At 40.0% G+C, this 13,754-nt stretch overlaps 1 long non-coding RNA gene across 1 annotated transcript; it reads right to left on the bottom strand.

Moving 5' to 3' along the window:
- Window positions 1-6: 6 nt before the first annotated feature.
- On the bottom strand, window positions 7-2,270 carry LOC118407804. Its single transcript, XR_004830199.1, has 3 exons — window positions 1,544-2,270; window positions 616-758; window positions 7-235 (listed from the first exon to the last, which is right to left on the bottom strand). It is a non-coding gene; the product is annotated as an uncharacterized LOC118407804 (long non-coding RNA).
- Window positions 2,271-13,754: the final 11,484 nt, after the last annotated feature.

Genomic DNA, 13,754 nt, shown 5'->3' with positions numbered 1-13,754 from the left:
TCCTGGTTGCCGTCTTGATTGATGTTGCAGCCTCTGTCCAAAAGGGACTGTTAGCGTGCCTCATTGGCCAGGATGCTGTGTCAGTGACATTTTCATCCTGATCAAGGTGGCTTAGATCCAAAAACTGGATCAATGCCTTGTCCTCCTTATCAGTCCACTGATGGTGTTTCACAGGCCGAGGGGACTTGGCCAGTTGAATCTTTGGGGTGAGCATGTGCCCCAAAGATCGTGTTATCTGTTGCAAATACAGGATACATGTAATTTGTAGCAAGGAGAAACTATAGCAAAGTTTGCTATAGTTTAACTGGTACTGAGTGTCATCATCAGTCTTGGCTCACCAATCTTACTCGACTTCTGAATAGTTTCTGCAAGGAGTCATGATGTAATAAACATACTATGAAATTACATCACATCAGTGCACTATGAAATAACATCACATTAGTGAAATAATTGTATTAATGGTATAATTGACAACAGTAAAACTGTCCTTAGCCTGTAAGGTCATCAGTGAAACCTAACAATTTGTAAATTTGCTACATCCTGTTGGACCATACCACAACAGCCAATGATGATCTTGATCGAGGAAACATTTTCTGTCTTATGGCAATTAATCACCTTAGGACTTAGGAAAGAGAGAGGTCGGCGAGCTCCTCCATCTTTCTTTCCATGTTTGTGCTGCCTCCTCTTCCCAGACGGGGTGTGACCACTCCCGCCAACATGTGGCCTCTTTTGGGGCGTTGATGGAGTTGACATCATGACTGAGGGAAACAATATTGGACAGTCTAAGATGATTTTTACCCTTTTATAGAATATATTTCCTTGAGGTATTTCAATGAAGTTATTGATGACACTTTGCTCACTTTGGGAGAATGAGACACAGTTATTGAACATGTCAATAAAGAACCAAAATTAAAGCAAAATGTACCTTTAACATTACAATTTAGGATAATTTTCTATCTATGGATGTCCCATAAGATATAAACTGGTCTGGTATGCAATTTTTTTCTGTTTCATTGGCAAGGATTAAAAACTCTCGAAAATAAACTATGATATTCATAAACATCACTGCTAACCTGGGGAATCAACAATAATCCATAAATTACAAATCTTACACACCACTGCACCACTTGATAACTTACAAATTCTGACAGACTCTCAAATTATGAAACTGAAAGACTACAACTACTTTTTGACAAGATTTATTGGTCCAAATATCAACGACAGTACGTATATGACAGTGAAGGTGAAAATGTAGATCAGACTCCTTCGTATAACTCACAAGCAAGCCTAACCAGTCAATAATGACAAGATAGGTAAACAAGTTCTACGGCTATGTGATCCCGAGCGACCGTCTGTTTAGCGAATATTAAGCCCACAAACGCCCACCCTTGAAAAGTCTGTGCTACATAAATCTAGTTCTTTTGCAAGTACAGTAATACGTTCAGGTTGGGCTCTCATGAGTTTCAAGTGAATTCATCGACCCGAAGTACGAAAATCCATCTTGGTAACTTCCGCCTTTGCGACATATACGATACCCACTCACCTCCGCATTTTAAGCGAGTTTCCAGTCCAACCAACAACATTTTCCGTTTGAATAGGTTTTCCCTGAATGTCTGCTAAGTCCCCATACTGTAACAATCTTTCCAAACTTTCTAAATTGCTTTAGGAAGGTAAAACTACGGCGCGTTCGTGTTTGTTTACGTGTCCGCCATCTTTTCTTTACCGGCTTATTTGCATATGTTAATGAGTTTAAAGGGCCTCCGCGCGACTGTCAGGCGTATGTAAACACGACCAACCATGCGATCCTGCGCGGCTGTTTTCGTGATCTTCCTATGAGTGCTTTTTGGTGCTTTTCGTTTTTTTAGACACACAATCAATCTACCATACGTAAACTACACTTTTTTTTAAAAAGCACCACTATTTGATTAACCAATGCGGAAGATTTGATAGCACTATATGCAAATCTCCAACATGCGACAACGGGATTTACGCATGAGAAGTCTATCGGCATTTACCTCAAAATTAAACATGTTCCTCGGGTATCACACACATCAACACTTTTCATGGAAAACTACAATTCCCGAACTCTAAAAAATGACGAAAATTACCCACCTAATTCTCTTGGCTGCTGTCCAACATGGCCAACATCTTGAAGATGCCCATGCCCTACATCTTGGGCTTTGCAGTTCCGGGTTTGCCGGCGTTCGCGCGGAAAATCGAACGCGATCGAAAGTAAAGTGCATCATGGGATATATGCAAATCCCCCCTTGTCACGTGACCGAGTCCAAACGCTAGCAAGGTGAAACTAGCACATGTATTCCACAGTATGTCTGGATCTACCCGGGGACTTCACCGATAGGGAAACAAAGAGGTGAGCTGCAAATTCCATTGCTTTTCATCAGGCATCTTAGCTGTATGCGTGTGTTGGATACTTTCAGTATTGCACATTAAGATGCTGATATGTTAACTATACCAGAACCTGTTGAAGTTGTCAGTCACGACCAAGTATAAGCACGTGTAAGATGCGAATCATACTTAGCTAGCCTCATTCGCGGACATCCGGAGCGATAGCGTTTTGTGTGTGAGTGTGGGTGGAGGGTGGTGGGGGTGGATCGAGACGCAGGGTATTTCTCTCTATCCCATACTGAAAGTTGGCTGGGAGAAGTAGTATAGTGGTAACCACTGCCTTCCACGGCATAGAAAACACGCTGAAATCGCGAACAACAGGCTATTTTTCTTCCATCCAGAAAGTTGGCTGGGAGAAGTAGTAATGCAGTACCAACCTGCCTTCCACGACATAGAAAGCATGCTGCAATCGCGAACAACAGACTATTTCTATGCCATACTGAAAGTTGGCTGGGAGAAGTAGTAATGTAGTAACAACCTGCCTTCCACGACATAGAAAACATGCTGAAATCGCGAACAACAGACTATTTCTATGCCATACTGAAAGTTGGCTGGGAGAAGTAGTAATGTAGTAACAACCTGCCTTCCACGACATAGAAAACATGCTGAAATCGCGAACAACAGACCACCCCCCCCCCGCCCCCAATAAACGCTACCGGATGTCTGCAAAGGAGACTGTAGCATATTACATTTCTATGTAACAAAGGGCACGTGGAAAAATAGCAATAGTCTGATATATCTTGTATATTCAGCCAACAAGAAATATGTCTCAGAAATATTGCATAGAATGAGGTATTCGATTTGTATTGTAAGTCCATGGTTCTTTGTCTTTGTCTTACACATGAAACACCTGTTCTTTTGCATGGATAAGCATGGGTCACAGGTCAAGTTGGATAATAATATGTACATTGTGTTTAGCGTCCAGCCTGATGCGGTGACGCCATTTTGTCTGCGGCCCACGTGTCGGCACATGCTGTGTCCATCGCGTTTTCATAACTTAACGCAGTTGTATTAACTTTTAAATTGACGATCAGCTCTGGAAGGCAATACTTGTCTGGTACTCTTGTTGATCTGCTTCATGTTTAGTGCAATGAAGAAAGGTACCCATTGCTCAAACGTTACAAGCAGTAATCTGCATACTGTACATGTCTGGGCTATATAACACCCTACTGTACCCAGGCAGTACCTGTGTTGAAAGCCACGTTCAGGCTATAATTTCTAAATCGCAGCCTTCCACGAGCGCTACATGGCGGTCATCTTTTGGGTGCTCCCCCCAACAATAACCGCCAGCACTCGCCATCGTGGAAAGCAGCGAAGAAGGCTAATATCACTTACGTCTGCCCGACAAAGTACTATCGAAGGTCACATTAAGGTCAACCGAAAAAATGACTCGAATTTGTGAGAAACGAAGGAAGGACAACTTCAACAAAAACACGGTGGCTTTCTGATTTCTTCTTTCTCTTTATGATTAGGCTGTTCCAAAAACCATTACTGGTACGTAATTTATTACAAGATATTTTCACAATGTGAATTACAAGGTGAAACATACAACAAATCACACCTCGTCCGCACAAAAGGCATCGAAGTTGAAGAGGTTTAACTAGATCTAGAATTTAAAAGCAACAACTACAGACCCGTTATCTATGAATGATGGCAGCTGATATCAAGTTTGCACTAAATTGGCCCCTGTAGTTCCAATTCGCAGTCACAAGAGTTACCTATCACTCAAAAATCACGACCATAGCATGTCCATAACTCAAGACAGGGTCCAAAATCTGCACACATACATACAAATGCTACGCACGATTCGCCAGGACTTGAAGCGGAATGTTGTGATCAGAAAAAAATACTCTCATTCCCGAAAGCATCTCCACTCATGATTAAGATAAATTTTACCATGTGCTATATACTAGCTATATAGCTACATGGCTACAACACACAAATGTAACACTACGCTTAGATGTAAGAAAAAAAGGGCACATGGAACAAGCACCAATGATAATAGCATTTATTCCAGCTATTATCTCACAGTCTTCTCAAAGTCTTCATTGCATGGAAGGAAACGTACAGTTTGTACGGATACGAAATAAACTCCAAGTCCTTTGTCTACCTCCGGCACATGTTTTGGTTACGAATCGGGTCACAGGTCCGATTATTTGGCGTCGAGTTGGGCGCTATCTTTGTCTACCACCCACGTACGTGCTTTATAAGTCATTACACTAAACTAGTATAGAACATGTACATACTAGCATTCATTACATTTTGTAGTTGCGTGTAGTAAGATAACTCTTTTTTTAATTCACTAGATCTGGTACTTGTACCCAGATCATTCAGAACTACTCAAAACTTTATCATTATGACCTGTACTTAGCAGAAGTACTGTAAGAGCAGAAACGTACAATAAAGGTCTTATTCATTCTTCTTCTTCTTCATACTTTATTCCTCCGTCTTGGGGAGAGCATAAAAATGGTCAGCTATTTACAAATATTAAAATATGTTTCCTAGAAGACAGCTTACAACATAGTTATAAGGTACAAACAGAGTTCTCTCTCCGTCTACTGCCCTGCATATATGACTGTGTATACATGGTAAAAGATAAAACAACTTGTCATGATCTACATCTCTATGAACCAGTCATGAACTATGTGCTTCCGTTGCATGCCTTTCTCACACAACATAAACTTATCTGTACACATCGTCTTGATATACGTCCCTCTTAACCGGTCTTAAGCTTCTGAAATACAGTCTCTGAACGCAAACTTGTATAACGATACTTCGGCTTGACTCACATCAGTCTTGAACTTTCATCATACAGTTTCTGTGAACAACACTTTACAAATACACCTTTACATGACTCATACCTATGCTTCCGTTATACGGTCCTGTACATAATGTAAACACTTTGACTTAACTTAAACCAGTCAGTTATCAGTTGCACATTATGTATATCAGTTGCACAGTTTCTACACCAATTACTTTGTTGTCACTGATTGTCTTGTCATGTTTTAATGCAATTAAGTGAGGTGAGTTATATTGTCCGTTGTCTGCTGGCGAAGCCGAAGGAAGCATTCACATACTCCTTTACATGTCAGGGTTTATATTCAAATATCCTTGTACTTTTGAACTTGACTGGAGGTCTCTCACAGGCTATTATTTCTCAATTGAGTAGGCGTCAAAACTACTGATGCATGCCGGAACCCCTGTCTGCTCGCCTGACAAAGCACTATAATGGATCACAACAGGTCAACAGAAAAAGGCTTGCGCTTGTCGAGAAAAGAAGGGAGGAAACTTGAGATAAAACAGGGTGGCTTCCTGGGTTCTTATTCCTCCTGTTCCTCAAACCACTACTGGTTCGTACGATAATCACACAATGTGCAATGTGTAATACACAAAAAATCACATCACTTCAGAATAAAAGACCTTCCAACTAGAAAAAAAACATACAGACTACGTATAGGGAGAACCATTATTCATTCGTGAATTATGAACATTTCATGATACAAATTAAACATGATAAGGTCTAACGCGAATGTTGTTAAACATACGGCAGCTGATAAAGATTGCATTTATCATATCAAGTCCCACTTACTAAGAACATCAATCAGAAGCAATCCGAATTGTGGTCTTCATTAAAAGGCTTTTAAGTACTAAATTGTTCCCTTGACATTTAAAAGTGTACTGCACTATGTTATCAGTCCTGACGGCTCAGCCATAGGGCAGATTCCTTCTTTATTTGCCTTTTATCTTGTTTTCCTTTGTCCCTACTTCGACTGATGATATCGTGCCACTGTTTACTAGTAAATGCATAATATATCATTTGAGTTCCCTGTAAAATGTGAGACTGCCACAGAAAATATAACTAGTTATTCTTCTGTTCCACAAAATTTCTCAAAAGTGTCTATGTATACCGTGACATACTGCTTACTATGTAAGTTGTTTTTTCATCATATGTTCATACTTTAGGAAGACAGGGAGAAATCGTCGATGTTTCAACCGTTGACACTTTTGCATTAGTAGTTTCTATGAAGCAAAGACCATGATCTGGGTGAATTGAGACTTAAACCCTTATAAACTGTAAAATTTGGATACTCTAACCGCAGGCTTATCAAAGGATTGATAACGTATCACACAACACGGGCCATGCTGAGATTACTTGGACAATCTAAAGAGCATAAAATCACGCGGCATGCTGTCAGACAAATGAGTGATGCAGTAATAGAATCAAATAGAATACAATTAAATCAAATCCCCATAGCAAACCACATAGCATGCATTTAGCACTTGCCACATTTGATGGTTTGGTAGAGTCAACAATATGTGGTGTTCACTGCAGGGAACATGATCACTTAATGCCTTAATGCCCCCCTCCCTTTTCCTCTAGCAAAAGCTGGCTTTTTGAAGGTATTAGCCGTAAAAACAACTTTAGACCGACAAGGCACAGACCCAACAAAACCAGTATAATGTACACTTGAGTAGCACAGCACAGCATAGTGACTGTCATAGAATGTAGTTCCTAGCACCTGTATTTTGCTTATCATACATGTTGTTTGTACCTGCAATTAGCCCTCGGGCAAGAACTTGCAATTGAACATGTTTATTATTATAAAAAGTACGGTTCTGATGAACAACAATGCCTGGTCTGTATTTTAGAGAACATAGGAAAAGCCGGACTTGTAAAATTCAGCCTGGATCTGCTAATACACAAAGCAAATATCGATAACTCAGCCTATTTCATACTAAGGAAATCATTGACTCCAAAGTAAACATTGACTCCACCATTATGGACAGGATTTTTGCAATTTCAAAAAGGCGGTGTTCAAAAAGGTCAGTAAGTGTGACAGATTGAAATCCACATGATCGTTTTCCACATACGTCCGCACATTGTTACAGAATATATCAACAGTTATTTTCTCAGTTGAAATAAAGTTTACCACGTGCAAGATGCTAGGTATACGTACATGTTTAACAGTACATGTACATGTATTTGTAACACATTGTAACACATTGTAAACATTAGATATATCAGCAATGTTATTAGACTGACATTACATCAATTGAAGCTACTGTAATAGTGCATTCTTTTTGAAGTCATCAATGCTTGGAAGGAAGTGGTCAGTTTACACTGATAAATTCAAAGTTCTTTAACATTAGTTCAGGTATGGGCATGCCTGTTGTTTTTATTTACTTAGCATTAGGGGCACAGTTTAGCTATGGCTGGGACACATGTGTGTTCCTTTCTTGGGCATGAGCGTTAATCGGGATTAAAACAACAGATTTGCAGTGATTTGTAATTTGGACAATCAGCTCTGAGATATAATACTTGCCCTGTACTCTCTATCGCCGACATGGTTCATGTTTTAGTGCAATCAAGTAAGGTGAGTTGTTCTTCATTGTCTGCCATTCAAGCAATTATGTCGGGGGTATATAACGCCATTGTTGTACCTATGATCTGGATTGAACGATGCTCAGACCACAGGACTCCTCGCAAAGTATTATATCAGCTTTCGCTTGCCACTCAGACAAGAAATGGGGTATCAAAACCAACGGCTGCTTTAAGGGTGAAATGCAAAAAACGTATAAGTGATACCGAATTTTCTTGCAGTATAATTATACCTACATTCACCTCTTGGATGAGAAAATGTGCTGTGTATACCGTGCCGCGCCAGTCTACCTATATGTAAGCCCCATTGTGCTAGTATAAAAGGAAAGAGTCGACACCTAACATTTGTGTGAGTCTCACCTCACCTCACCAGTCGCCGGTCTCATCTTGTGAGTCTACAAGCATTATTATCACGATACAGTCAGCTAATTCTCGACTATTCAACTAAATACTCACCACTTAATGCGTTTCACGAGTCTTCTTAACTCCACACCTATGCGAGCACTTGTACTGTTGGACTGGCGAGCTTGTTCAGTTTTTGCCCTACTAGAAGTCACATGATAGACTGGCGCGGCGAGTACGATCCGCCGGGAGCGGAAGGGGAACGTGATGATCAGAAAAAAAATCCCCACGTTCCAACTTTCTCTCCTACGTATTCAAAGTGATAAATAAGCTAAATTTATTCTGTTCGTGGAAAGACCTTACCATACTAACCATAACAACGCTGCGGCTGCTAAATAAGAATACCAATCCCAACTCCCTCACAAGGCCCCAACATTTGCTTCAAGCTAATATGGCGACAAATAATTCTGACACCTCTTTCACTTATAACGTTAAGTAAAACACTACTCGTCAACATATCTCAACACGAACAGCTATACAGTCTAACATTTCTTTCAAGAATGAATCGACCCGAATCAAAGGTGTAAATAAGTTTTATTACTGTACAGTGACGAGGGGCCACTTTGCTTACATCCCCTGGGGGCCTCACGACTAGTTTTGTTGCTACTACTTAACTCACATGTACAACTTCACGTTGTGCGAACCTGGAAAGTCACTATACTCAGAAATGGTTAAGGTTAAAATTCCAGTAAACATGCCTTTGGGAAATAAGCAAGATGTGCACATAAAATACCTCATATTCCACCAAGCATATGCATGTTAACACAACACCACCATACTGCACGACGTACCAGCCGCCCATACAACACACCTGTGACCAGGCCCCCGATGTGCCATGTGGCCATATAACAACTTGTAGCTGTGAACGTTGCCGGGTAGATTTGACAGCCTTGTCCAGGAAGATTAGCAATGTACAATTTTTTTTAGAATTTTGTATCACATTCACAGCTAATGGACTAATAAAGCCTCCCAAAGCCTCTCTCTCTTTCTCTCAAAGTTACGCCCGCGATATGCACAGTAGAATGTCAGGGATATAACGTTACCGAATGACTCACGCAAGCTGGTATGCCCCCCCCCCCCTGATTTGGCCTTCGTTGAAACTACAAACTGACATTTGTATAAACTGGTGTTACGGTCATCTGGTAAATTGAATATCTGTGTTGTAGAGCAGGTTCAAACAAAGACAAAACAACCATGACTTCTCGTCAATATTGTAACTGGATAGACATGCACTAAGAATAAGATATACCAATATTCTGTCATCATAATAGCTATGTCCTTTTGGGGGGCAGGGGCACAATATTGTTGTATGAACGAAAACAATGTAAACGTTTAGCGACCTCTGGTGGTCATGAATTTGACTACTACATTACTCCATAAGCAGGCCGTGACTTACTGACATAGTAACAACCATAAGGGGATTGGAAATATTTATGTCTGCAATGATAGGTTTACTAAGAGACCAAATGTCATGTGTTATTGTATACATAGCAAGCATGTGTGTAAAGTTGTACTCAGCTATAAAAATGTGTAATAGGCGGAAGGAAGTGTTGTAGAACATGCCACTTGGTATGTACCGTCTACTTGTATTGGTTCTAAGAACTAAGAAGTTTTTAACCTCTTTGACAGTATGAACCAGTATAAAGGCAAAAGGGTAAATGTAGTGATGACACGTCAGGATGTCGTTTGAGAATTACAAAACCGCCACTTACGATACGTTTACTTACTTAAGAGTGTCACTAGTGAACAATTTGCAAGTGTGTCTACAAAACTCAAAAGTCAATTGATGCTCATACTTTCCCAGTGTAACACATTATCACTTCTGACCACGCAAGTTGGAAATCATCACAGAAGAGTACAGATCCCAACTCTCTCACAAGGCCCTGCCATTTATTTCACGCAAAGACAATATTCACATGGCAACTGATAATTGCAAAGCCTCTTACAAATATATGGACCGAGGTTGAAACACCACTCACTACAGAATGTCAACATCTCACTACTAGAAAGATTAACAGGCATACACGAACAGTTTTAGGCGAATGAATGGACCTCAGTCAAAGGTGCAAACAGTAGATTTATTTCTGTGCTGTTCTGTAAATAAACACTTGGACGTATGAATATATACTAACTGCTTGCATTCAGTACCACATTATGACATTCTTTTGATGTTTTCAACCTTTAGTACTGGAGTGTCAGTTGTTTCTCTAACACCCACAACAGACGCGCGTCCCAAGACGACAAACTAGTTGATTGAGAGGCACACTAATAAACCCTGTCAAGAGATGTCAGCTTGGCCTACCAGCCCTACCCCTTGGCTGACCCTTTGGGAAATTGGGAATTTAACTCTGTCTGAGAGGTGAGGCCATTCTCACAGCTTGCCAGAAACACCAGTACCACAGTGCATGTAAACATTGGCTCAAATAAACAAATAACAGAAATCTGTTTCTTCATTGAATATTTCTTCAACTAGAACAGCATAGTGTCTGAGAGCTCGTACAACAAAAAGACAAGTGCTGTGCATTTCGTGCATTTTAGAGATCTTTAGAATGAAAACGATACTTTCCTCTCCGAGCCCCAGCTAACAATCTCCAGCCGTTTCAACACTAGAGTCCCATCAGTCGCTTTTGTGACCCTGCGTGACATCAAGGCCACAGAAATTGCAGGGGAGGGAAAGCTACTAGGCAAAGGAAATTCTGCTCTTTGGATAACTTTGTACGAAGAGTACTGGAAAGTCCCAAATGACCAACTGACTTAGTACGATCCCAGATATATTGACAAGAATACCTGGATGGATTAGATGAAAACACTACTGGGTTCCTGGTGGACATAGTCTAACAAAGCAGAGAAGTGTCAGAGAAATCATGCCTAACTGTGTCTTACACCTTGTTCACCAGCACTACTCAAATTTGACAATGGGCCCATACATGGACCACAAATTCTGCTCCACCATTAGAACCATATGTTTTGTAGTGTCAACATGGAAATAGGTCCAAACTTAGTTGCACTTTTCTGCTCTTTTTTGATATATCACAGAAGTCTATAGAAAAAAAACTGAATCAGATGTATTTTGCCCTAAGATTTTCCACACCATTGTTCTTAGAGCGCCCCAAATAATTCATCATCATAGTTATGGTAAGACAATTATAAGGCTAGCAAATACAAGCCCTTATACCCCAATATTTTTGTAGGTACCTATTATAGCTCATATTTATGATGTTGTAGTTTTGTGTTTACAGTTATAATGTCGAGTCTTCCTTGCCTTCATGATGTACCCCGGGAGCCAGACAGGACCGGGTAGCTAGTGAGTTTTGTTCGGGGAGCCAAGGCAGCCAGCCCGTCGACCTCACATTATCGCTTCGGGGGAGTTTAAGCCCGAAGGAGTTATCGCTACCCTTTGGGCAGGTGGACCTCATCGGGCTTAAACTCCCCGGGGCGCTAATAGGAGCTCGGCGGGCCTGACTGTCTCGGGCCACCGAATAAACTGTCCTAGCTGCTCGATTCCGGATGGCCCCCAGGGTATCATGATGTTATTTCTATGCTTATCTAAATTGGCAAGCATTGGTGTATCATTGTATTATGAGCGCATCTTTTTACATCCACATTTCCCGCTAGCCTACGATAGATATATCTGATGTATGAATGAGGAGTCAAAGTACCTTATTCTACATTTGTTGTGCTTCATTCAAGAACTGTAACCTTATTTGGTATACGGTATATGTATCAGTAAGAGTAGAGTAGACTTCTGTCGGTATTTTCAAACCTACAATGTATATTAAGTACATATACAATGGAAATAATAAGCAACGCAATTTCAACTCTGTTTTCTGAACAGTTATACTTTGAAGTGCATCTGCATCATCTGAATGTATTTGTCTGTACAATGTATATCATATGCATATGTGGCTTTCTGTGTCGTGGAACAAGAATATACAGTACATTGTACTTCTCCGTAAAAATTATATTTTTTTCTCAGAATAACCAATGACATTCTCTGATCTAGAAACAGACCATAATTTTTCATTAGACCATTGAAGACTCTACAGAAGCCGTTGATATCATTGTGGATCCCATCAAAATAAAACCCTGTATACTGTACAACATTTTACCAGGGGCATCAGTACAAAAGTCATAATACTAAAACCTTTACCATCTACAATGCTACATATAAGAATATGGAATTAGAACTGTTAGAGTCTGAAATTGCAACACAATAGTATAAAAAATATACTCGTGTGGCAGTAATATATAATAAAGAGAGAACAGTGTCAGACTGACTGTGCTAGGGCACAGGGCAGGTTGGGAGGGCCAGATTCAAATCGTGCAGGGAAGGAGTAATTAACACTGCTCTCAAGCTGGTACCTCTCTTGATTTGGCCCTTCTTGAAACTACATACTGCCCTTTGTGTAAACTGGTAACGGTCATCTGGTATGTTGAATATCTATGTTATAAAGCAGCTTCAAAGAAAGACAAAACAACCAACATTGTACCGGGATAGACATGCACTAAGAATAAGATATAACAGTATCTTGATATCATAATAGCTATGTCCTTTGTTAGGGGCAGGGGTACAATATTGTTGTATGAACGGAAACAATGTAACCACTTAGGGACCTCTGGTAGCCAGGGATTTGTCTACTGCATTACACCATAAGCAGGCCGTGACCTGAGAGCATTACTGACATAGTTTGCTCACAGGTAGATTTAAGTCAAACGTCATACATAACGGGCAATGTGTGTAACATTGTACTCAGCTATCAAAACATGTGTAACAGGCGGAAGGAAGTGTTGTAGAACAAGCCACTTGGCATGTACTGTCTAGTAGTACTAGTGTTAATTCACATCACTTCACTATAAAGTTATAAAAGGCATCGAAGTTGAAAACGTTTCACCAGTATTAAACAAAAGGCTACAGCATCATTCATAGGATAACCATTATTCATTTATGAATAATTGGTATTTCATAATATAAACACGATAAGACCTAATGTTAATGTTGTTAGACAGATGGCAGCTAAAATAATACGAAGGCTGACTTACCAAAGCATCAATCAGAAGCAATCCGAATTGCGCTTAGGCACTTAAGCACTTGATTGGTTTATTGGTAGTTAAAAGTTTAGTACGTCATGTTATCAGTCATAACAGTTAAGTTATAGGACGAATTTAAATCTTAAGTCGTTGTTGTTTTTTCTTCTTGTATCCCCTTGTGACTACTTGGACTAATGATATATCACTGCTTGATAGCAAAATCCTTGTACAGTTCCGTCTACAGGGTTAGACCGATACAGAAACTATAAAAAGTTCTATTCCACCAATTGTTTTAAATGTCTATATGTATACCATGTCATACTGCGCATATTTATACCATATCATACTGCGCATATAACGTTCATCATTTTCATATTTTAGAGAGCCGGAGACATTGTCCAATAAATCTAATTGATACATTAGGACATACTTTTGATATTTTCAACCTTTAGTACTACAGTGCCAGTTGTTTCTCTAACTTGGTGGCAAAGATCTGGGTGGATTGAGACTTAAACCCCATTAAACTGCAATTTTGGAT

This window comes from Branchiostoma floridae, unplaced genomic scaffold, assembly GCF_000003815.2.
Source record: "Branchiostoma floridae strain S238N-H82 unplaced genomic scaffold, Bfl_VNyyK Sc7u5tJ_1477, whole genome shotgun sequence".
NCBI lineage: Eukaryota > Metazoa > Chordata > Leptocardii > Amphioxiformes > Branchiostomatidae > Branchiostoma > Branchiostoma floridae.
The sequence above is the reverse complement of the archived record's forward strand: the minus strand, read 5'-3'. Positions and strand labels throughout refer to the sequence as shown.